The 23658-nt window shown below is 38.4% G+C and overlaps 1 long non-coding RNA gene and 1 pseudogene across 1 annotated transcript; one reads left to right on the top strand and one right to left on the bottom strand.

Annotated features, from left to right (window-relative positions):
* The first annotated feature begins 665 nt into the window (after nucleotides 1-665).
* On the top strand, nucleotides 666-4170 carry LOC137164108 (uncharacterized). Its single transcript, XR_010922944.1, has 3 exons — nucleotides 666-755; nucleotides 1466-1537; nucleotides 3784-4170. It is a non-coding gene; the product is annotated as an uncharacterized lncRNA (long non-coding RNA).
* A 5316-nt stretch (nucleotides 4171-9486) lies between these two features.
* The window catches only part of LOC137164233 (L-lactate dehydrogenase A chain-like), a 43349-nt pseudogene continuing 29177 nt past the window's right edge, over nucleotides 9487-23658 (bottom strand).

Genomic DNA, 23658 nt, shown 5'->3' on the forward strand with positions numbered 1-23658 from the left:
AACCTAAGTATATGCTTCCCTCAACTAATGGTTACTGGAAAAGTATATTTTACTATAATCTTATCTGTCTATTTTGTGCTATCTGTATGTTTACCTCACAATCAGCACAGCTGTTTATTGAGTTATTCAGATCATCCCAAATGAGTGCCTGTCTCAGTTCAGGGCAAATGCACCTGTGTTCCCCCTCTGTGGTCCAGCAAGCAGGGGGACTCTTAAGCTTCTGGCTCCCCAGCCATCATCTCTCTTGGGCAGAGACCTGCGTCTCTCTCTCTCTTGACTGGGGAATTTCCAGGCTGCAAAGTTCACTGACTATATTGTGAATTCCCCAACAAGTCAGATGCCTAAAGAGGCATGCTTTGCCTTCCTTCCTCAGAGGAAGCCTAAATAGCCTAATTGCTCATAGGTACATTACCACGCAGTTCTTTCTAAGCAAGCACATTTATTCTTTGGGTTAAAGCATTACAGAGAAAACAATAAAATAACCTACACGTGCTAATATGCTTACCACAGATCACCTTAACTCCAACAAGGGCTCTCTCCAAGGGGTATTTTTGTGGTTACAAGTTCATAACCATCTTAACTCAGAACAAGCATATCCATGAACCTGTGTGTTACTTCTTTATACAGTTTGGGTCTTTGATCTCTCCTCATGTAACAGGTGATCAACACAGCTCAGAGTACAAAAAACAGTACATATCCTGTGTTTGTATTAAAGGCATGCAGTCCTGAAGTTCAAGCAAGCAAAGCCATAAGAGGTAAGAACACATGCAGAGGTTTCGTTAGTCATACTAACATACAAAAGATACTCTGTTTGCCTAGCTTTTGGAAAGAAATATCATAAATATAGCTTGGTGAACAACTGATTTTTTTTTTCAGTTCTCTGACTATACTGAAAAATTGGGGGGAAAACGCAACGTTTGGGTGAACTGAGAAGTCAAAAACAAATTGTTTGGTGTTCAATGAAACAAAGTCAGTGTGAAAAAACTTTTTCAAGCTTTTTTTTAAACTTTTAAATAAAATGTAACTAAATTTCTAAACAAAACTTTGTTTCAACATTTTCAAATATGCTGATTTTTTTTGCAAGAGTCTCTCCTTTGACTTTTTGTTTTTTTACCGCAACAATTAGGCAAATTCAACGAAAACTTTGTAGCCTGATTTTATGGTTATTAATTTATTGAATAGGGTAATAGGTTTGCCAATTAATCTGATTAAAGGATCATGAGGTTCGTATCCTTAATCAGGCTTCAGGTGAGTTTTATAAGGACCCCGGATGCAACACAAGAAAAATTCTAGTAATAACCAATATTTGTATAATTTTATAAATTTATTAGGATAACATAAAATAATAAACAAATGACTGATACAGAGAAAATAAAATGAATAATCAAATGGATAATGGATTAATACAATCTTAAATTTAAAGACTTATTTGATATATATATATCTATGATATGCTTTAAACTAGTATACTCACGCCCTTCCTGGACTTGGTTGAAAGAGATGTCTAATTTCTCAAGTTGGAGTTGAGAGCTATAAGGTAAGACTAACATTACAACATGACAACTTTAAGAATATAAAATAAAAGAATGAATCTTACCTCTGCTTGAAGTTTTATTTAGTGTTAACTGATAGTCGACTGTCCCGATGAGCTGGATTTGATCTTTCTTATGCCCCCAAGAATATGGGTCCTCCTTCCAGGCCCATACTTGGCCTTTCCACCTCCAAACTTTTGGGGTACACATTCTATTGGCTGCTAGGTTTGTACGTATTATTGACGTATCCACATCCTTTTCCAGGTGGTCTTTTACCTCCCCTTTGTTATTTCTAGCTTATTGTGGGTTCTGTGGTGTTCTTGTAAAGTTTCTTGGGCGTAACCTGTGACAGCCCCTTCCCCTTTTTAACGTCTCTTGACTTATCTAGGGTAAAGGTTATGACCATATATGTCTTATCCTGTCATACATTAACACTTATCTAAGCCAAAGTTTGAATTTATATATACGCTAAAGGTAGCTGACATCCAGGATGTGGCCTGGAAGGCACTTTGCATTACAGCTGAATAAAATATATAATTTTATTATTTAATCACACAATCATATCAAAATATATATGAAAAATATCTCTAATAATAATGCAAGCAAGCAGGCTAGTTCTATAGGCTACAACTTGCAAAATGATTTGGTTGACCCCAAGGTGCATTTTTCATCCAAAAAAGTTTTGGAAGAAATTTTTGTCTAGTCATAAATTTGCCATGGAAAAAAAAACACTCAGTGGCATAATACCCATTCTTCTAAGTGAGACTTCAAGCCCGCATCAATAAATGTGAAAGCCACTCGCTCTGGACATGGCAGATGGATGTAGGTGGGAAGATGGAAGTATAAGAACTCTAAGTTGTTCATGTAGTGGGAACCGATGATAATGACTCAAAGGAAGCTGAATGTAGCTAGAGGATAGCTTATCAACTGTCAGAATGCATTGTCCTGAAAGCAGAACTATTAGAGAAAAAGAGAGATTGTAAGCTTATACCAGCAGAATTATCAGGAGTATGCACACATCTGAAAGAAGAATACACAGAAGTGATGCTATGAAAGAAATTGGTTGCTAAAGAAGAGAAGGTAGAAGACATTGTCAAAGCAGAATCAGAACTGAGGAGAGAATGCTTGAAAAAGAATTCAAGAAGGCACAAGTACAAACTTTTACAACAACAAAAAAATTAAAAAATAGATGTTCAAGTAGGAAGGTCGCAGGAGGCAAGTGCGAGATCCTTTGAAAATATAGGCAAATTTATAATAGCAATTGGAGGAACTCTGGAGGTAGATTGACTATAACAATAAAAGGCAGAAGCAGTAATAGAGAAACATCCTGCCTTCCATTCTGGGTTACTCAGAAACACTGGAAAGGAGAATAAGGAAGCTCTTTATAGAGGAAAAGGTTGAATCAAGGAAGATAACGAATAGGACTATATTTCTATATCATAGAAGTCCTCTTCAACACCAGAAAATTGACAACTTTTTTTAACATGATTACAGTATGAAGAACATCTGTGGGAAAAGACCTTCATGTGCTTCTATAGTGTTTATTTTTATATGCCCCTGTTAAGTTGTAAAGTATTTAGGGGTAGATTTAATGATGTGGCCCTTTAAGACCGTCATATTGCAACCTGAGAACCCCAGCACCACTGCAAGTTAGTGTAGTTCATAAGCTGTTAAAGCATGTAATAAACTGCTAGAGTTCTGCTAAGACATGAACCCCCTTCCTGTGGCAATCACCTAGCAGTAAAACTTATATATTTTTGGCCTTTTAATAGGATATTTTTATTAGAAATTCCATGTTTGTGGGACAAAGAGGAAACACTTTCTCTGGCATTCTGATTTTTTTTAAAGAGGTGTAGGGAACATATAAATGGGAGATGAAAGCTGTCAAAAACACAATCTGCATCTCTCTTTTGTGTCAAAAATCGTCCAGTTTATCACAATATCTCATGTCATGAAATGATCCTGTGTTAATGTCTTCTTCCACATTGGTAACTGATTCTGCTATATCATCCTTTTCATGTACTCTAAATCATGACATGAGGAAGATTCTAATTTTCTTATCCCATTGCCCAGATATCATTCAGTGATTCAGGTCTCTTAGTTATTTGAGTTTATAATTAGTTGTAGTACCCAAATTTGGGACAGAATACTCTGAGACTATTCAGAATTTCAGATAGTTTAAACTTGTTTTTTAAAGTTAATAGTAAAGAACACTTGCACTGATTTTTCACATACCATTGTGTTGTTCCAGAAACTTCTGACTGGGCACCTGAAACGTCCTCCTTTGAAGTAATCGTTCAAAACTATTGGTTTCTTTCATAACTAAAAATTGTTGTTCAAGACATATTGCTGTATCAAGTCGACTTAGCTCTGTTTTTACCAGGAACAAACAGCCTGGGAGAATGAATGTTCAGCATAATGAACAATGTTTGGAATGAAGAGCCAAGTCAGATGAGTATACAATCTTTCAAAGCAGTTCTTTTGCTCAGAGTGAATATTAACTACACTTGTTCACGGTTTCCTAATAAACTCATTAATAGAGCAACATTAATGGAAAGAAACCTTACATTCTGAAAAATATGCATCTGTCACTATTGAATCAGAAGCTGACGGTAAAGACAGCAGCATACGCTATTAAAAACGGACCTTTTGTTTATTATGTGATGATTCCGGAACCCTATATAATGTTCCCACAGATGTTTCCTGTTTTAAAAAAATGACAATCCAGTCACCTTAATAATAGTTACATTAATTTTTATAATATCAGTGTCAGAGTTCAGGGTGATTGAACCAGTATTCCCACTTTATGGTCCAGCAAGGCTATTCTAGCCTTCCCACTCCCCAACCTCTCTCTCCCTTCTGACCAGGGTATTTCCACGCGGAACAGTTTCCTGCCTACTCTGTGATATCCCCATCATAAGACAGGTTGCCTAACCAGGCCTCTTCTCCCTTCTCTTCAAAGATGGTTAAGAACAGTGTAATTACCACAGCTAATCTACTCTACATTTAATCAGCTGTTTCTAAGCAAGCACATTTTATTCTTAAGATAAAAGCAACATGGAGAAAACTTGGTAAAACAATAAAAGAACCTTCACGCATGCTAATACAATCACCAGGAATCACCCAACTCCAACAAGGGCTCTCTCAAGTGAGCAGTCCTTCAGACTCTACCCAGGGATTATCCTGTGGTTTCAAGTGCATAGCACCCTTTGCTCTGAACGAGAACTCCAATGAATCTGTGTGTGTGTGTGATTTATCCAATCTGAGGTTTTTGAAAAGACCATGAATGGATAATCAGCCAGTCAATGAGTCCCCTCTGTGGGGTGAAGCCTCAGATAGCTGAGGTCTTGCCTACCAAAAGGGATTATATTAGCATATCCACTCCTCCTCAAGATTTCCTGGGAACCCCACTTAATTTTAAAAGTTCATAATATTTCCAAAAGCCTTTTGAAGTTCCTAACATTTCCCAAAGTTTACATTAGTAGCATCTCCAAGAGAAGTTACACACAATTCCACAGTAACACATAAACAATTGCATTTTTAATACAATGGATCCCAAAGTACTAAAATTAATTCAATAAGCATCATGCAGGAGATTGTTCTAATTGTCACAATCAGTTATACAAACTTTAACTGTTAATTTTTCCCAGGCATTTGGGGAGGCTGACCTTATTTGTGAATAATTCATAGATAGTAATAAAAAAAAAAAAAAACCACTTGAATGAGTAGTCCACCTTGACATTCCACTGTAGCCATTTTGTGAGCCTCTCTTGAGAAATAATTAAGAAGAGTTTTCTTGCTGATCTACAAGTAGTGTATTCTTTTATTTTTTGAGAATCTATTTAATTTCCCAACTTAATATGCTTCTTTGTCAGTAACTTCAGTTTTCTTTTTAAATCAATGCTACCCAGAAATTTCCTTATAAAAAGAGACATGGCGCCATGATAAGAATTTCAATGCTATTGAGGCTTAAAAAAACAACTTGAGCAATAACTGAGTCTATAGCTAACTGACTGCCTGTCACTATTTCTAGTTTTGAGAGGCATAAATTATACAAGGAAAACAAATATTAAAGAAATGTTTTTATTATTCTGCTGAGAAACTTATAGTGGTTTTATATTCTGCTAAAGCTTTCCATGGTTTAAATTATAAACTGGAAAGTTTCAAGGAAGCAACTTCATTTATACACACTTAAAGTTAAAGGATCAAATTGTATAGATTTATATACACTGTACTACACATTTGGGCATTTTGGGGGTGGGTGCACCAAAACTTGATTTTTGTACTCACAAGCTGTATTTGTATACTCCAGAACCTAATTTCATTGCAAAAAACTGAGACTTGGGTTGCAAAAAAGATTGTTAACAGATGTTGATTTTTTCAGAAGTTGGGCAAGCATATTTGACACCTGATAGAAGCCACTTTGGAATATTTTTACCTAAAAATGTTCTTCATTTTTTTTTGGCAATAGAAATTAATTTATAAATATCTGATGGTCTGCCACTTTAAAAAAAAAATCTTATGATCACTTGTAATCTACTGCATTAGTTGTGAGGTCCTCCATGAGTGACAATTAAGAGAAAAGGAACAACTCAAAATGAAGAAATTTCCAATTTCATTTTAAACAGTGCAATCTGACAATGGAGTGGTCACTATAGCTAGCTGGGGATTTTTTTTTTTTTCTGTGAAAATTTGTGACAATTTTGTTTTCTACTTCCATCAAAAAAACTTGTTTTATTATTTCAACAAAAACTTGACAAGTTTTAATGAAAAAACAATCTTTTTCGTGAAAATTGGTTTAGTCAAAAAGCCATTTTTCCATTAAAAAAAAAAAAGCTGAGCAGCTCTAGCAGTCACTATTAAAATCATTACACGTACCATTTGCAAAAAAAAACCCCAAAACCCTGTTTTCTGGAGTATTCACAGTAGTTCCTATGTTAACTAGAGAACATTGCATACTCTGATGACATTAAATAGGCAAAAGATAATTAAAAAATGTTTTTAATTGTGAATGTTGCTCTGCTTGTATATATATTACTGTATATTTTATGGTGTCTGTTCCCTACAACTATTACCCATGCTTTGTGTCCATATCCTTCACATAAAACTACCATTGTATGTCAGGGGTTTGACTATGTCCATAAGCTTGTTCTTCTCTTTTGCATGAGTGGCTTATAGTATTCTGGCATCCAGGATTTATAGTTTATTTCAGCTTCCCCACAGTGGGGATGCCATATTTGTGCACTGAGTATTTTTGTGGTCATTTACTTGATCAGTCAGCAGCAGGTTTTTCTTGTAGAAGGACCTCCTGAGAAAGGGGAAATAAGAGAGAGCCTTCTTAAAAACCATAAGGCTCATAGACACAAATTCACAAAGCAATTTAGGTGCTTAAATCCTAGGTAAATCCACAAAATCCTGCTCAGCTGCCAACAAATCTGGTGGACACCTCAACTCACTCAGCACCAACATTTCTGCTGTAAAAGTTCCTGAGGTGCCTAAATTTTTGTGTCTGGCATGCACAATGCTGCCTCCCTCTAGTATCCTGATGCCTATTTCATGCATAAGCTCCAATGCAATCCTCAAACAAGGTGGAGATAGGCATTCCTTCGTTTATCTTGTCTGCAGGGCCGAATGTGGTAGATGTGCTCAGAGGCTGCTTAATTCCATACAAAACAGCCCCAAAAGGGTGAAGGCCTCCCTTATAACCGTTAGCCCAGTCATTTGGGCACGTGCCCACAACATGAGAAATCCTGGTTCAATTCCTCCCTCTGCCAGAGGAGGGGAAGGAATTTGAATAGGGTTTCCCACTTCTCAGTTGGAGTGTCCTCAACATGGGGTATTCTGACATACATCTTATTCAGTCTCTTGTTGAAGCCATTCCATTTTGTACTAAATAATTAAATCTTGATTTGGCCTAAGAAAAAGAGAGCAAATGATTCTATGTTCGATAGTTAGGACACTCACCTAAGAAGTGAGAGGCCCCTGTTTAAATCCCTTGCTTTCATCAGGCAGTAGGAAAAACTGAAGCAGGGTGTCCCACATGCCAGGTGAATTCCCTGAGCACTGGACCAAAGGTTATAAGGGAGATCTCCTGCTGCTCCTGACCATTGAGGGTCAGAGCTTAGGACACATCTCTTTCATCAGCATCGCCCAGTGGCTGTCTTAGGTGGCTCCTTGCCTAGAGTGCTGGCTTTTGTAGATCTTTTTCTCATGTGCCTCTCTCTCCCCATTCATTGTATAAAGGCCTATGTGCCTACCTCAGGCTTTGTGAAGTCTATTGGGTGCTAAGGCACTAAGAGTAGGTGATGTGACACTGAGCAATGTAATGCCTAAGTTCCTTTGCGGATCAGGGCTATATTAATTATTAAAATAAACGGCTTGATCCAAAGCCCGCTGATGCCAATGGGAGGCTTTCTGTTGATCTCAATGGGGTTTACATGAAAACCAATACAAACAATCTTCTGCATTTTCCAATTTATCTTGTCTTCTGGGTGTCTTTCACAAATGTTCTTTGAGACAGGAACTACCTGTATTTTTGTGTAGTGTATAGCATTTGAGCATATTGGTGCTTAAGAAAGCATGAAATAGAAATTATTTATTAATAAATATTTTAGACAGGTGGATGAGGAAACATGTTTATCTGTCTTTTATAATTGCATTTTATTTTACTACACTTCACTAGAATAGACGTTTGATTTTTTTTTTTTTTTTTTTTTTTTTTTTTGGCAGTGCTATAATATAATAGTGACACTTTTTCATGAATAGAAAAGGAAGCAGGATTTTTTTTAGTTGCTCTATATAATACATTCAAAACATATGTTTGATAACCATGCAGAACATTTGAGTGAGTGTATTCAGAGTAATAAGTAGAACAGTTAGAACAAGTGATCATTCTGAATCGCTGGAACCACTCCTATTTCACCTATGTCCCCTTTAATTAGCTCTTTTGTTTGTTTCATTTGTAAAGCCACTACTTCCCTCTTGTTTTTACACCAATTCTTGTTACACAAGGCCCAATCCAAATCCTATTGATTTCCAAGAAAAGAATTGCATTGATTTCAATGAGTTTTAGACTGGGGACCTTGTACTAGAAAGCTTTAAAACACTTTTTTTTAAATTAGGTGGTGTTTCCAGTGAGAGTTTGACCAACGTTTTCTTCCAGTTACTGACAGTTGAGTAACTACATTTTATTTATTTATTAATTATATAAAAATCATACCTGGATTCAAGGCATATGTTGGAATTTTTTTTTCCAAATTACATAGTTTATTATACATATAAAATGAACTGGATTATTTAGAGATATTTCTTTCCAACATAGTTATTGAACCCAGTTCACTGTTTGAAATCTCTACAGGAACAAATTAGATTTGATATGCTAACATTTAGCTGATGGAGTTATAAATGATTCAAAACAGAGTATATTCACTGTCTTGTTATACTTGCATACAACATGAAACCTATGAATTTCAAAGACCTGAGTGCTTCTATTTATGATATTTCCCTTGATCTTGATCTGAGGATACCAAAATGCCACAGAAATATGCATCAAGTGCAGCTCTTTGACTTACACAATAAGCAACAACATTGTGGAAAAAAATTACTATAGGACAAAACCTGTCAGGTCCTCAGCTGCATGGTTTGTGGTTCAGGCCCATTGGAATATAAATCCACAGCAGAAGAAGGAATCGGGTGTGAAGAACGTAAACATGGGAAGTAGTGCATGGGTAGAGGGTTGGGAGTCGGGTGATGGTGGCACTGCAGTAATGGCTGTGGCATGCCTCTGCTGCATCTCTGTGACCTGTGGGAGCAGTCTGTTACTGAAGCTGTGTGGGCTAATGATTTGAGTATAGTTTGAGCACAAACTCTAAAGCACAAAGCCCATTGTTGTGAAATGTTATTGGATATCTAATGTCTAACCCCCAACTCCTAAGTGATCGTCTTCATAATAGTTTTAGCTGGAGCCATATTCCTTCAGCTTGATAACCTCATAGGCACTGTCCACCACTTTTTTATGGATTTCTTTCCAGTGCTCCTCGAATACATCAGCTCCTGTGTCAGGGTGAAGCACCTTCAGGGAGCCCCACTCCCCTGTGCCTCTCACCAAAGAGGCACACTAGAAATTCCCTGCTCTCTGATGACCCACCCAGACCACGGATGCCAAGTCTCTGTCCCATGAGGCAACAGAAATATGCAGAGGGCCAGATTGAAGCACTATCAACAATATGGTGTTTAGGAAAGCTATGCATCTTCCAGGCCATGTAGATCAAAATATCCACTGGATTTGAGACAACAAGCAGCTTGCAGTCAGGGCAGTCAGTCTGACAATGTGAAAACGACACATTTTAAAATGTTCGCTGGACCAAGTTAAGGACTTCAACTCTCTCCTCCTTGCTGGGGGCACTAGCAGTAATGATAACCAACATGGAATGTTTGACAGAGACAGTCTTTGGTATTCTAAAGAGGAGACTGCCTTACTGGAGACCCAGTCTTTCTCCTAGCAACTTGTCCTCCAAGATGACAACAGAAGCAAGTTCATTAGCCAAAGCCTTCTTCAGGATACTAATTGCACAAGCTATGCTGACCGTGCCAATCCCAACCCCAGTAATCTTGTTTTGGGCATGATTATGCTCCTTTTGGTGAACGTATTGAGCTGGTAGATCTAGCAAAGCCTCTATATAGTGCTAAATCCTGAAGACAATGCCTCCACCTCTGCTACAGTATTGCCATCCTGAATTGATCAAGAAGCTAGTGGTGGGCCAGATCTGACAACTCCTAACTTCCATCCATTTTCTTCACCCCTTTCATTCAGGCTTTAGCCCAAGATGTGGCAGATATCTGCACCAACAGAGGATTTGCACCCATACTAGAATGTCCCAAACTACATGTCCTTAATAGAACAATCCTGATTGTTACAAGAGGATGTCTTTCGTTCAGTTATAGGAACTGAAAGCAGGAACTGTAGAAGGCAACATCCATGGAACCCCTTCACTCATCTTTATAATCAAAAGAAAAGCTGAAGTCAGAGGAGCCATGTTGATTTATATTAGCTGAGGATCTGACCCAATGCATCTCAGTGAGACTGGAATGTAATTTAGAAGGCATCAATGGAGTTACATGAGGTTTTATAACAGCTGTCATCTTTCAATAAGGAGAATTTATCAAAAGAAGGAAAAATGCCACATTTTTAAAAGTTGTCCCCCTACCTCATACTACGCATTTGGTAACAGGAATGAATGGAGCATCCTTGACTTCCAGATGGTGTGATGCAATTTTAAACAAAAAACAAACAAACAGAAAAGGGGACAATCAGCTTGAGGCAGGCATCTTACAACAGCTAACTGCTAACTAGACTTGAAATATCCTGTTTATTTATATTTAGACTTCATAAATTGCACACAGTTTGGAGTGTGTTTCCACATGATATCACTGACAAGAGCTCTGTTTCTCTAAAGTTGCTTAAAAGGGACCTTTTTAAAGAAACAGCACCAAACACATTAGCTCACATTCTCTGCCACTGAACAGCGCTTTTATAAGCTAAATACTAGATAAAGGGGAACGGGTATATTTTTACTAGCAAATACACCATAATTGTATTATACAGTCTTATACGTTGTCTGTCAGGGATATACTTTTATGCATAGACAATTCAATGTAGCTTATCCTGCCTTTGAAGTAAAAATAGTAAATTGCCTGTATTAGATATGTTCAAAAATCTGTATAATAGTCACACTTAAATCCAAATGTGTCCTCTTATTTACTTTTCAGTTTAATCTTGTTACATCAAAGAGGCTGTTCTAGGATGACAGAATAAAAGCATGTTTTAATGTAACTCTTTTCAAAATTAGGTTCAATATAGTAACTTTTATCCAATATCTCCCGGCACTCAAGACATGTGCTCGCTTTTTCTTTCTCTCATTGCTATGTACATAGCAAAGCCATAAATGCAATCCATAGCATTTCATGATATAAGACACAATCAGATCTTGGTTATTCAAATGGTCTCGGAGACACTGAATTTATTATGTCTGCTCTGATTTTGTTTGGGTCTGTACCAGCCTGCTAGCACCTTGAGGCAGGAACATGTCTTCTTATGGTCAGATGATGTAAATTAAACACCGCCTTGTGTTAGGGACCATGCAAGTGGGAGCTTTGGGACTTCAGGAATGTGAATCTCTTATGATGGAGAATTCTTAGAATGAGGCAACATACGTCCTTTCAGTCTAGCGGATGGGGTGTGGACATGGTCCTTACCCCTTCTAGACTGGTTTTGGATGGTCTGTGCCTGCAAGGTTGCTTAGAAGGAACAGTCCTTGTCTATGACTTAGTACAGGAACAAGATAGTCCTGTATGTACGTTGAGCGCTGAACACATTGTTAGTGTTCAATAAATAATATTAATTCAGAAAAATTAGGACCCAGATACTGGAAGGAATTATGTTGTGAGATCTGACATTATTTTACACCAACGAGGTGATCAGATAATCCAAGTGATTTGGGATTTGACTGTATTTGAATGCAGATAAAAATTACATACTCTCAACCTTACCAGTAATGTATGAGTTAAGGTTAAAAACATTAGAGGGTTATTATAACTGTTCCCAAATGAAGCATTGCAAACCCAAGAAATTAACAGTTAAGGTTATACTTCTAAGAAACCAAAACATGTTAAGGTGTGGAAATGCACAGTTAAGGCACCCAAACAACCTTAACTCTTCCTTGTGGTGACACCATGTAATAAACATCCAGTTATGATTAGGGCATATTATGTTTGTGGTTGCAAATTAAATTAAACTGATTTTTAAAGACATGTATGTTTGTGGGTTGTGTTTGTTTTTTTGGTTTTTTCCATTGTTTTCCCATCTGTTGTCTCTACAAAGATGGTGGCTTCTTATGCTGTCAAGGGTCACCATCTAAGGTAAGGGCAGCTAGATTTTGATCTCATTGGAAACAATGAGAGGTGGTAGCCATTTTGAAAGAGTCCAATTTTTGGTAAGGACAGCTGTGGCTTCAGTGGGACTGAACTAGAGAGGATCTGACCCATGGCAGCTTGAGGGAGTCCCTTTCTTTTTGATAATCAGAGATGGCAGGTCTCTTTTAACATTTTTTTTAAATCATCTAGGAAATGAAGGAACCAGAGTCACAAGTGATTGCCCTGGTTGACACGATTGCTTCCATGACTATAATTGAGATGAGTTTTTTGGAAGGAAGGTGTTTTATCACAGGTCTTATGCTTGGTTTGTTCTTGGTTCCCTACTTGTCCTTCTCAGATGTAAATGAAATGTGGTATTTCTTGCCCAAGCAGATACCAGGTTCTGGTGCTCATTGAAGTCATTAATTATGAAGTAATTAACATTCTGGAAACATTCTGGAGGGGAGAGGGGTGTAAAAGAGTTGCCTGAGGTTTCTCGCCCAGATGGTGGGAGTATCTGACCAGACTGTTGTTCGCTTTGGGTGCTTCAGCATAGGACCTGGCTCCTTACAACTTGCAAGGGGCCCTTGCCCTTTGCACGTCTTCTTAAGTCTTTCCGACTTGCCCTGGGAGTTTGCTGCATGCTCCATAGGGTCAGGGTGAAGGGCTAACAGCTGGGAGTTCTGTCTGCAGCTCCAGGAGTCTCTTCAGCAGTTTCCTGCTTACAGCGAGCTTGCTTCTTTCCCCACAGATGACTGCATTTCCTCCCTTTTAAAGGCCTGCTGTCCACCATACATGACTGACCGGTCCGGAGGGGTGAGGTTAGCTCTGCCCCCAGGGCCTTTCTGGCACCTTCCTCATCAATGTGGGGTCTACACACTCTGTGACTTGTCTCCTTCATGATAGTGGCATAGGTTTGAGTGATGAGTCTGTATCAGGCAATATTTTGTGGCAGTGATGATCAAGTTTTCTTCTCTCCAGCTTTTTCTTCTTTCCAAAGTTTTCCCCTGCCTGCAAGTTGATCCTGTTCTATGGCTCAGACTCCTCCCTGAATCATGATCCATGAACTGGAGTTAGAGGGCCAGTGTTCACCAGAGGGATATTAGCAGGAGATCAGTGGAACAGGAAATGGCGGGTAAGTAACTCAGCCACATGGACAGAGCAGTGCACAGGGTTGAATCAAGTTTCACTTATCCAACTTAAACTGAATTCAGCTTCACACTTTTGAATGAAACCCTCCCCATTTCTCACTCATTCCTCTAGGATGTTCTCTTCCCTTCTGAGTGAGAACTGTGCTCTCCTCAGTGTGGAGACTGCATTTCTGCCTGACCCACATGTAGGCTGTGTTAGGAGGGAAGGCTTCCTGTACACTCCACACACACACACACACTGCATCCCATTGTTTGACTGTGTGAACAACTGTGAAAAATGAACAAAAAAAATTAGTTTGTTTTAGAACAGTTAAACATAAAAATGGGGAGCATTTATTAGCTTATTTGTTCTCTGCATATATTTTGTACACCTCTAGGCATTAGTTGAACAATGAAGAAGAAAACAAGGAGAAGTTATTTTGGCATTTACTTGTTAAAATCCTCAGAGGAAATAGTGATATTGTCAAATATGTAACTCTTGATTAAATCTATTAATACATTATGAGACAACTAAATATTAAGTATTAGTTTATGTTTTCCACAAAAGAAAGTGATATCCATATTATTAATGGATACAAATGTCTTACAGTAGTATACATGTGTTGCTGCACCAATTCTGCCATGACCACCCCTCGCCCCCACCCATCTGGTGCTAACAGTCAACCCACAACCTGACCTTATTAGGGTATGCCTATGTGATCGGCTGTGCCTTCGGCTCCCACGTCATATATGGGAAACGAAACTTAACTGACCATGGGAAACGAAACTTAACAGCAACCAGGAAATGAAACCTATTGCTAGTATCCCCCGGCCAATCTGGTGCTGGCACGAAGCCCATAAAAGGGGTCTTACCCAAGTCCCTGGCTGAGAGCTTCCCAATTCACCAGCCTGATCACCTGGTCTGGACTCTCTTGCTTCCATGTCCCCCCCCCTCCCGAGCGCGAATTGTTTGTTAGCCGGCCGAGTTCGAGTTTTGCGTTTATTATGCTGTGTCCCCTTTTCGTCTGGGTGGTAAGGAGTTAATTATCAGTCCGTGTTCTTCAGCTAGCTGACTGTATCATTCCTTCGTACCAGTCTGTGACTTGCAGTTAACTGTCTCTTTAAAATTAGTCTGTGCCTTGCAGTTAACATTCCATCGTATTAGCTTGTGTATTGTAGTTAATTGTTTGTTTAAATGTGTATAAATAGTTAAAATTCTATATTATTTCTGTTGTCTTATAATAAAATCCAGTTAATTACTAACCGACTTATTATTAACTCTCGGGGATCATTAACCTGTCGGAACAACATGCACTTCCCTCTTTGAAATAATTGCTTAGGTGTTAAGGAGGGGTGTTGTTGAAATAGTACTATTCAGCTTGTCTGTAGTGTAATGTTAGCATATGTCAGCTGTTATTGTATTGTGCACTAACAATATGGAGAAATGTTTATTCACATCAAAGACATGCTGAAAACTGGCCATGTTACTTCACTGCACATAATGTATCAGTGTAGCCAGACTCTCCCATCTTGGAAAGCAATGGCCTAGAGCCAGAGGAGTTACAGAGCACAGAATGGTGCTAGTGCATATCCAGCTGGACTCTGACTTTGCAATGTCTGAAGCAACATTTGGAGGTGTATACTTCAATAGTACAACTGGGCAAAAACTTGCAGACAAAACTTTTTTCCACTGAAAATGCAGACTCAAGTAAACAAAAACAAGTTGTGAATTTGTGTTGAATTCACCAAATTTTCAGTTGGGAAAAAAACCCCACAAAAATTCTAAAAAGATCTAAACATTTCTTTAAGATTTTTTAAAATAAGTTTTGATTTTTTTATTCAAAATTATTTTTGTATCAAAATTTCATTCAATTACACATGAAAAAAATCAAATAAAAAAACTCCAGATCGAAACATTGAAAATTTCATTTTGAATAAAACATTTTGTTAATCCTGAATTTTTTACACCTTGTTCCCTGAAAAATTCTCACTTCAAATTTACCTGAAACAAAATATTTTTTAATTTTTTCACTACAGCCAGTGAACTGAAAAATCAGTTATTCACACAATTCTACTCAACAGTGTTGGACTCCCTCAGTTTCTGCTTCTGTCAGATTTTCTGCTTGTTATTGCTACTGCTATCCCTACTCCAAGTTTCATAACTCCTTCTTTTCTTTATTAAGTCATATTGTTTTTGTTATTTATATGTATGTGATAGCATGTAGGAACCCCAGCCATGAACAAGGACCCCCATTGTGTTAGGTGGTGTATAAACAGAACAAAAAAGACAATACCTCATCCAAAGTGCTTACAATCTAAGTAGATACTAGTTCAGTTGCCATTGCTGATGAAAGCTCCCTGCAATACACTTGAGATCACTGAGCAGAGGTTATGTGGACATCATAACAGATTCTACCCACAGCAGGTTAATTTAAAGTAGCTCCATGCTTGCTTACTCTACTGGTATGTTCACTAAAAAGGGGAGCAGATGAGTTTGTGACCAGGTACTTTAGTGGGGCAGTGGGGCCTAGTGAATAGAGCACAGGACTGGGACTGGAACGGTGGAGACCAAGTTCTATTTTTGGCTCAACCACTAGCCTTGTGGGTGACCATGGGAAAGTCACGTCACCACTCTCTGCCTCAGTTTCCCCAACTGTAAAATGGGGATAATGATACCGACCTTTGTAAAGTACTTTCTCATTTACTGATTTACTGAGGAAGCTGTGTATTATTATTTATATAAATTACCACTCCCTTCCAGACATTTGAGCAGGGTATGTGCGCTGTACCCTCAGGATCTAACTTTAAGTCATGAACATACAAGAGATTTCAGGTTAGCTCTTCACATGTTGGGAGAACATTCCTAAGTTTTGCAGTTTTTGTACATGCTTAATAGCACACACAAGTGTGGAGAACAGAGTCTAGTTTTGACTTTAGGCAAGTAAAAATTTGGGTACCCAAATGTAGGCATACATCTATATGTAGGCACCTGATGTAGGCACTGTGGTCCAGACCCTCATTGGGAGTTAGGCCCAGGTCCTCAAAGGCCTAAGCACCTACAACTCCATTACTGCAATGGGAGTTTGTAGTGTCAGAGCTGGAGCAGCACCCTGAGTAGATCTTCTGGCTACTCCGACTTGGCCGCAGGTCTCCCCAGCGGAGAAGTGTCTATTTCCAGTGTCCATTAAGATGGGCTCCTGCCCAGCAGCTAATTGTTCCTTTGTCTGTATCCCCTTCTGGGCTAGGTTGAGGGGCTGAGCCCCAAAATGTTCTACAACAGAAAGCAAACTTAACTCAGTAGTGAGCCTTCCTCCAGTCTTCCACGGGTGCGTTCCTGCCCTTTCCTTCAGGCTTGGTTCCCAAACAATCTGTGAGTTGCGTGATACTCCTCTTTGGGATCTAACTTTCTCCTGAGGTGGCTGCTCTGCCTAGCAGGCCCATCTCTTTGCACTTCAAGGAGAGAGGCAGAGCTCCATCCTTCCTGGTCAGTCAGCCTTGAAGTGAGCCAGACTCTCTCCTTTCGTTCCCCCTCCCTCCGTGCTTAGCACTGGCTGCACATATAATAAGGTGGAGCTGGCTGGGCCCATAGATTCTCCTTAAACCCCTTCTCTGCTAGTGTGGGGCCTCTCTGCCCCATCTCACAATTCGAGTGCTCAGAAACTGAAAATCAGTCCATAGGAATTTAGATGCCTAACTTTAGGTACTCACATTTGAAAATATTGGCTTTAACTTCTCTGTGCTTCTGTTGTCCCATTATTAAAATGTGCATGTCATACTCATCTATCTCACAGAGCTGCAGCGAAGCTTAACTGATTCATGTTCGAAAAGTACTTTGAAATCAGGGAGATGTGTTTTAGGCACATGGTTTGGAGTCGGTCCTGTTTCTGAACTTCCCCATAGTCTGAGACTGTTCAGATCAGGTTTTCTGATTCAGAACACACCTCTAGTCTGTATTCCGACAAACTTTATGAACTACTCTTAGTTGCAACTTCACAGCCTGAAAACAGCCAGAAAAAGTACTTAGTTTTTAATGAAAACTTATCCTAACAGGATTTTTAAACAATGTAATAAAAACTGGAGAACTTCAATGAGATTTTGGCATTTTTGAGCTCAGAATATTTTGTATGCTCTCATATCCTGGTCCTCTTACTTTCTCTCTTCTAAAGAATGTATCAGGAGCTCATATAAAATGGCTTAGGTGCACTGAAGTCAGTAGAGCTATTCTGATTCACACCAGCTGATGATCTGGCCCTGGGGTTGAAAGAATGACATCTCCTAGCTACCATGTATGTGTGTTTCCCTAGAGAATTTCCTTTTCTTCATTTTTTCACCCTGCCTCTGTCAATCCGAGAGTTCCAATACAAAACGTAATTTTTTTTCCAGCCTTCACAATCAATCTACAAGATACAGAGGTGGTGGTGTGTGTTAGATTGGGAACTGGGTAGTGGTGGCCTAATGTCAGCTCTAAACTTTTATTTCTCCTTGTCAGTGTCTCCAAGGATAGTGTCTGTGGAGGACAGAGGGCTATTTAACACTGTGGGTCAGGACCCTAGTTCCACTTTGTCAACTCCAGAGATGTGTGATGTATCTGACAAAGACTAGAAAGCCATTAGGACTTCATATTCACTCAACAATAACAACTTAGACAGTAGTAAACTGCCTGCATTTTATTTTCCAGGAGAATATGAAGCACCATTGATTTTAATTGGGTAGGTTTTTGATTGTTTTTAGAGGTAAGGGAAAAAAGAGGTAAAAAAAAATTCTCAGTTTGATGTTTTAGTCTTATCTCTTGCTTTTCGTTTAAATATTGATATCAAGTAGTTTAGGCCCCAAACGTATTCCCTTGTAAAAAATGGTTTCAGAATCCCAGTATGAACAAAGAGTTATCTTAGACATTTTAATTACAGCTTATTTTTAATATAATATATAATTTCCTGGCAGCGTTGGAGACCCAAAGACAACAATAGTGTGCTAGTATGAGAGACTCAGAGGATGAAACTGAGCAACCTAGTTTCATTTTTAATTGGACCTGATTCTGCCATTGTGAGTCATGCTAAATAGTCACTTATGCCACAAATATTCCCAGTATTCTGCATGCAGCAATCCGTGGGACAACTTGTGGAGTAAAATACTACTCGGCTGAGTATGGGTGGTGAAATCAAGCCCCAAGTCAGCAGTGTGACGTGGCAAAGAACATAAACCGTATGAACAAAATTGGATATTAAATAATGTCTTCCTTTTTAATTATCTATGTGTTATTAGTAACACAGATGAGTGAATATTTTTAGCCATTTAAATGTTCCTTTTAGGACTTAAGATGGGAAGATGCTTAAAAGGGGTCATATCCTGAAAGATTGTCCGCACCTATAACTGCCATCAGAGTCAGCATCCCTCTCTATCTCTGATTTTTTTCTCTCGATGATATCTACGCATCCCTCAGGATCTGTCCCAAGTTGGTATAGCTGGAATACTATTCTCAGGTTTAAGCCTCCCCTCCAGGACAACACTCTACTAAGTACTTAAGTCAATCCCAATTCAAGAAAGCACTTTCTTGAGTCCCACTGACTGCAAGTCAAGTCTATGTTTTAAGTGCCTTCCTGAATTGTGGTCCTTTCCTGAGTTGGACTGGACCATGCAGCAAGCCAACACTTTTCCCTCGTGTCTGCCACCATGTGCTCTAGAGCCAAAACTCTCAATACAGTAAAAACATCTACCCCTTATGATTTAGAAGGAAAGCTTCAAAATGTGAACTCAAAGAAAACTTACATAGTGATGTCTGCCTGATCCTTCAAACAGCCTGAAACAATAGTTGTGAGAAAAATGTGAACAGTTCCAATGTGTCTTCATCCCTATGGGGTGTTAGCTGTGCTGATATTTCACCTTCCAGTCTTACAAAGCTATGTAGATAGAAAATTCACAGAAAAATGCTGGAGGGAGTACCAGGCTAAAGAGGGTTATCTTCTTACCTTGTGGAATGGTCATAAATTGATAGGTACTTGTTAGAAAATTGATGCAAGAGTGTCTTCAGGGATATATCTCCCATATTTCTATTCCTTTGGAAAATGTCCTGAGTTGTCAAAATTAAACAAACAATGAATGCTTATTATATATAGAATTTTTGTGACTGGAGCTTTTTATTTTTAACATAATGTTAGTAACTATACACTCATTAGTGGGCTGTAGAGTCAATTATTTCATTGCTTATCAAAGCATGCAAAAAAATAGGGATAATCATACTATGGAGGTCTACACAATAAACTGTATTTTATGAGTGGGCCAAGTTTAGGTTGTGGATGGAGACTCGGAAAGCATCACCACTCAGATTGTATCAAAACCTTAAATTGGGAAAGGATTCACCCTACAGTCTCTAAAATCTTAAAAGCTCTTCAACTGTGCTCAGATGTAACTTGGAGTCAAGGTGAACCCTAGATTCTCCATGGGGGTTTTTCTCAGCCAGCTCACACATGTTAAAATAATCTTATCCTGTATACATTAGAGTTTTATAACATTCTATTTAAAGTATTTTAATTAACACATTTTTAAAATACACCTTTTATCCTAGCCTGGACAAGCTAAAAATTGGGTGTGAAGACTGGCAAAGGTTCACCCAACTCTAGTAAAAGGATATTTTAGTAACAATTAAAACTGTTTTGGGATGGGTATAGTGCTAATTAAAATACCTAGCTGGAGATAATCCCATAGCCATGTACTGCCTGAACTTCCAAACTAGCTTTGCCAGTTGTGACCTGCAACACCTCAGTTATCCCATCATGTGGTCTCTTTTGAAAACTATTTGTATGTTGCTCTGAATTGTGCAAAATTGAGTGGTTGCTGGACAGCTATTCATTCAGGACAAGGCTGAAACCTTAGTGGTGTTTTGAAACCTAAACAGCTAATTTAGCCAGAAAGGATAACATGTAGTGAAAACAAATCAGGAGAAACAAATATAATAAATATTGATCAGTTAATACAATTAAGAGTCTATTGCTTCATCCATTTATTTTGCTACCAGAGGCAGTGACAACTATACAGATTGTATAGCTGTGTAGCTATTAGTTTTACTGTTAATTATCAGGAGATAATTTTAAAGACTGGATTGGCGTGTGGATATTTGTTGTAGAACAGACATTAAAAATAGGCTGCTTGATTAGTTAAACATTTCTCACCTCACTAGTGATCGCTGAAAAATTTAGCAAGTGAAGTGAAAGTGCTAAAAGGTTTTCTTCCGCTCTGTCCAAAGGGAGAGGGCATTGTTCAAAATCAGCATGCTGTCTAATGTGGTCTTGAATTGATTCTTATCCAAATGAGACAAAACTCATTGATTACCATGAGGGGAGATATGGTATGAACAAGCAGGAGAAAAGGATCTTAAAATTAGAGCTGATTGGAAAAATTCCAATTAAACATTTTGTCAGAATTTGCTAATTTGATGAAATCGGAATGTTTTGCAGAGATGGCCCAATTTGGCTAAAGTTCCAAAAGAACCCAGTCGGGGTTCCATTGGAAACCTGCCAGGTTTCCTGCCAGTTCACCTGATCAGCACCTTATCAGCCAAGGCTTTTGAGTCTGTGGCTCCAGGGCAACTTGCCAGGTGAACTGCCCCAGGGCCAGAACTTTTTCTTTCACAGAGAATTTGGAAAAAAATTGGGTTTTGTTCCTAATTGGAACAAAACCAAATTTTGAAGTATCAAAACCCTCCATACAACAGAATTAACTCTCCACACAGCTCTACTTAAAATTCCCTGAATGGTGACACATTGTCTCTTTCATGAAAAGTGTGGAAGATTAGGGCAGGAAAAGTGTGATACAATGAAAAGGAAACACATAGACAAAGAAGAAATACAGCCCTACAAAACTGAAAAAGACAAAGCAGGAGGAAAAATCAACTCAAATCTACCTAGTTCCTTAACTACCTAAGAGGCGCCAAAAGATTCAAAAGCAAGAGGCAAGGGCCCGTGCAATAATGGCATTAGATTTAGCCATTTGTGTAATCTCTTCTCTCTCCAAATTTGGCATGGACCAAATTTGCAGCCATAATCAGGCCAATCTCTTTTTGTGTGTATAGGTTTTGTCAGCTCTGAGGTTTGTAGCCAGTGATATAGGTACACTGATATGGCTGCACCACTGAAAATTCTTAGATTTTTTTTAGAGCAATCAGTTACCCTAACTCAGGTCCTATAGAAGTCAATGAGTTGCCCTAACTCAGGTCCTATAGAAGTCAATGGGCACTTTACCATTTACCATACCACTGCAATACATGGATGTAAACTGTAACTTTTGCCAGTAGAGTTTCTCTCAACAAAGGGAAGCAGCAGTTTGCCTGAATTACCTCCTGAGTAAGAATTTTACCCTCTTACTCCTGTATTGAGCCTAATAATTTTTAGTTAATTAAAGCATATAATCTAGAAATGCAATCTAATCTATCTCCTTGTCAGTGCAGGGTTGTTCCCTACAGTATATTTTCTAGTGTTTTGTCCAAGAACTTGGTTATGGTAGGCAGTAGCCCTGTATTTTATGTTAGTGGTTATTGGCAACAACTTCTGAAGTGTCACCGTTTGATGTTTTAAAAAGAGACTTGTTTTATTGGGTGAGGATTAAGATTGAGCAAAAGGTTTGTTTGCATGGGGGTTTTGAAATAAAAAACTGAAGGTGAGGTCACCTGCACTGACAACTGTTCAGGTTTTCTTGGCATTTTGGATGAGCCCCTGCATAAATGTAATGGGTAATTTATGCTGTCCATTCTATATACTTGGATCCTCATTTTTTAATGAAAATTGGACATGGATTTTAGTTAGGATTCAGCTCTCACATAAACATTGAGGAATAATGGTTAAGCATGGAATGGATAAGTTTGTTTACCCCTTGAGCTCCGATGTATTAAATGCTTTGTTTAAAATGAATACATTCAGATACATAACCCACACTAAACAGCACCTTACTTCATTCTCAAGGTTCTGTTCAACTTGAGTAAGGGTATTAGCCCAAATAATGTTAGTGTGTATTTTTAGAGACCAAGCTATCTTTACACATTAAAAACACTTTTTTTGTTATATTTTGCTTACTCATTGCTCAAGAAAGTCTGTTTTTCTTTTCCAAATCCAGACACATGAATGTAGCGTGCACTGTTTTCATGACATTATATTTATCATCCATCTTATTGCCAAACCACCTATTGCAGTGCTATTATTCAAAGACGCTAAAGAGCCAAACTAATCTTAGCTGGTTTTTAAATGTAAAGCTTCTCATTCTTATTAGATGAACTACTGCCTTTCAGATATAGTTATTTCCATTTTATTAGGGTGTTTATACCAAGGGGATCTTCCCTCCCCTCCCACCCTCTTTCTATCTAGAATGGATTTTTTTTCTCACACCGCTGCTGGGTTTTTCTCCAAGTACTTTAGTTTTACTGACAGTTTAACTGATCAGTGTGACAAAAAATTCACTTTCAGTTTAGCCACTGACTCTTATAAATGCTATAGGCTGAAAAATGCATCATTTCAATGGCTCTTAAAGAACTGAGATTAAAAACAATCAACAAATAAAAATTCTTTCTGACCCGAGGGTGTTTGGGAACACAGGGATATAAAATGTTCATATAAGATGGGTTAGGCAAACGGTTTATTTAAAATACATACACATGCACACCCACCCCTACAAAATGAAATAGACACAAGTGAATTTTGAAAAGTTGATCTCTGAAATTTGTTTTAGAAAACTACTGTGTCCTCAGCCACATGAGAACCTCAGGAATTTTATGATATCTTTCTACAGTAGATATTTCTGTACATATAAGGGCTTCAGGAGGCTACTCCAGCTATAGACTAAAGGGTTCTGTTGGTGAGTCTCAGAGGGAGACTGCCCTCTGAGCATGGGGCTTGCCTCGGTACTCTCCCCAGATGCAGCCTCAGGATTCTACCTTTAAACAAACTGTACTACTTCAGAAGGATACAGGGTTGTGTCCACACTGCTGGGATATAAACCTGGGATTCCAAGGAATCTAAGACCCCCCTCCTAAGTCTTTCCTATTGGACTCTTTGGTTTCAGATTACATACTTGGAGCACATACCCAACCCTGATTCATTGTC

This window comes from Emydura macquarii, unplaced genomic scaffold, assembly GCF_026122565.2.
Source record: "Emydura macquarii macquarii isolate MOO-44397 ecotype Brisbane River unplaced genomic scaffold, CSIRO-AGI_Emac_v2 contig_2676, whole genome shotgun sequence".
NCBI lineage: Eukaryota > Metazoa > Chordata > Testudines > Chelidae > Emydura > Emydura macquarii.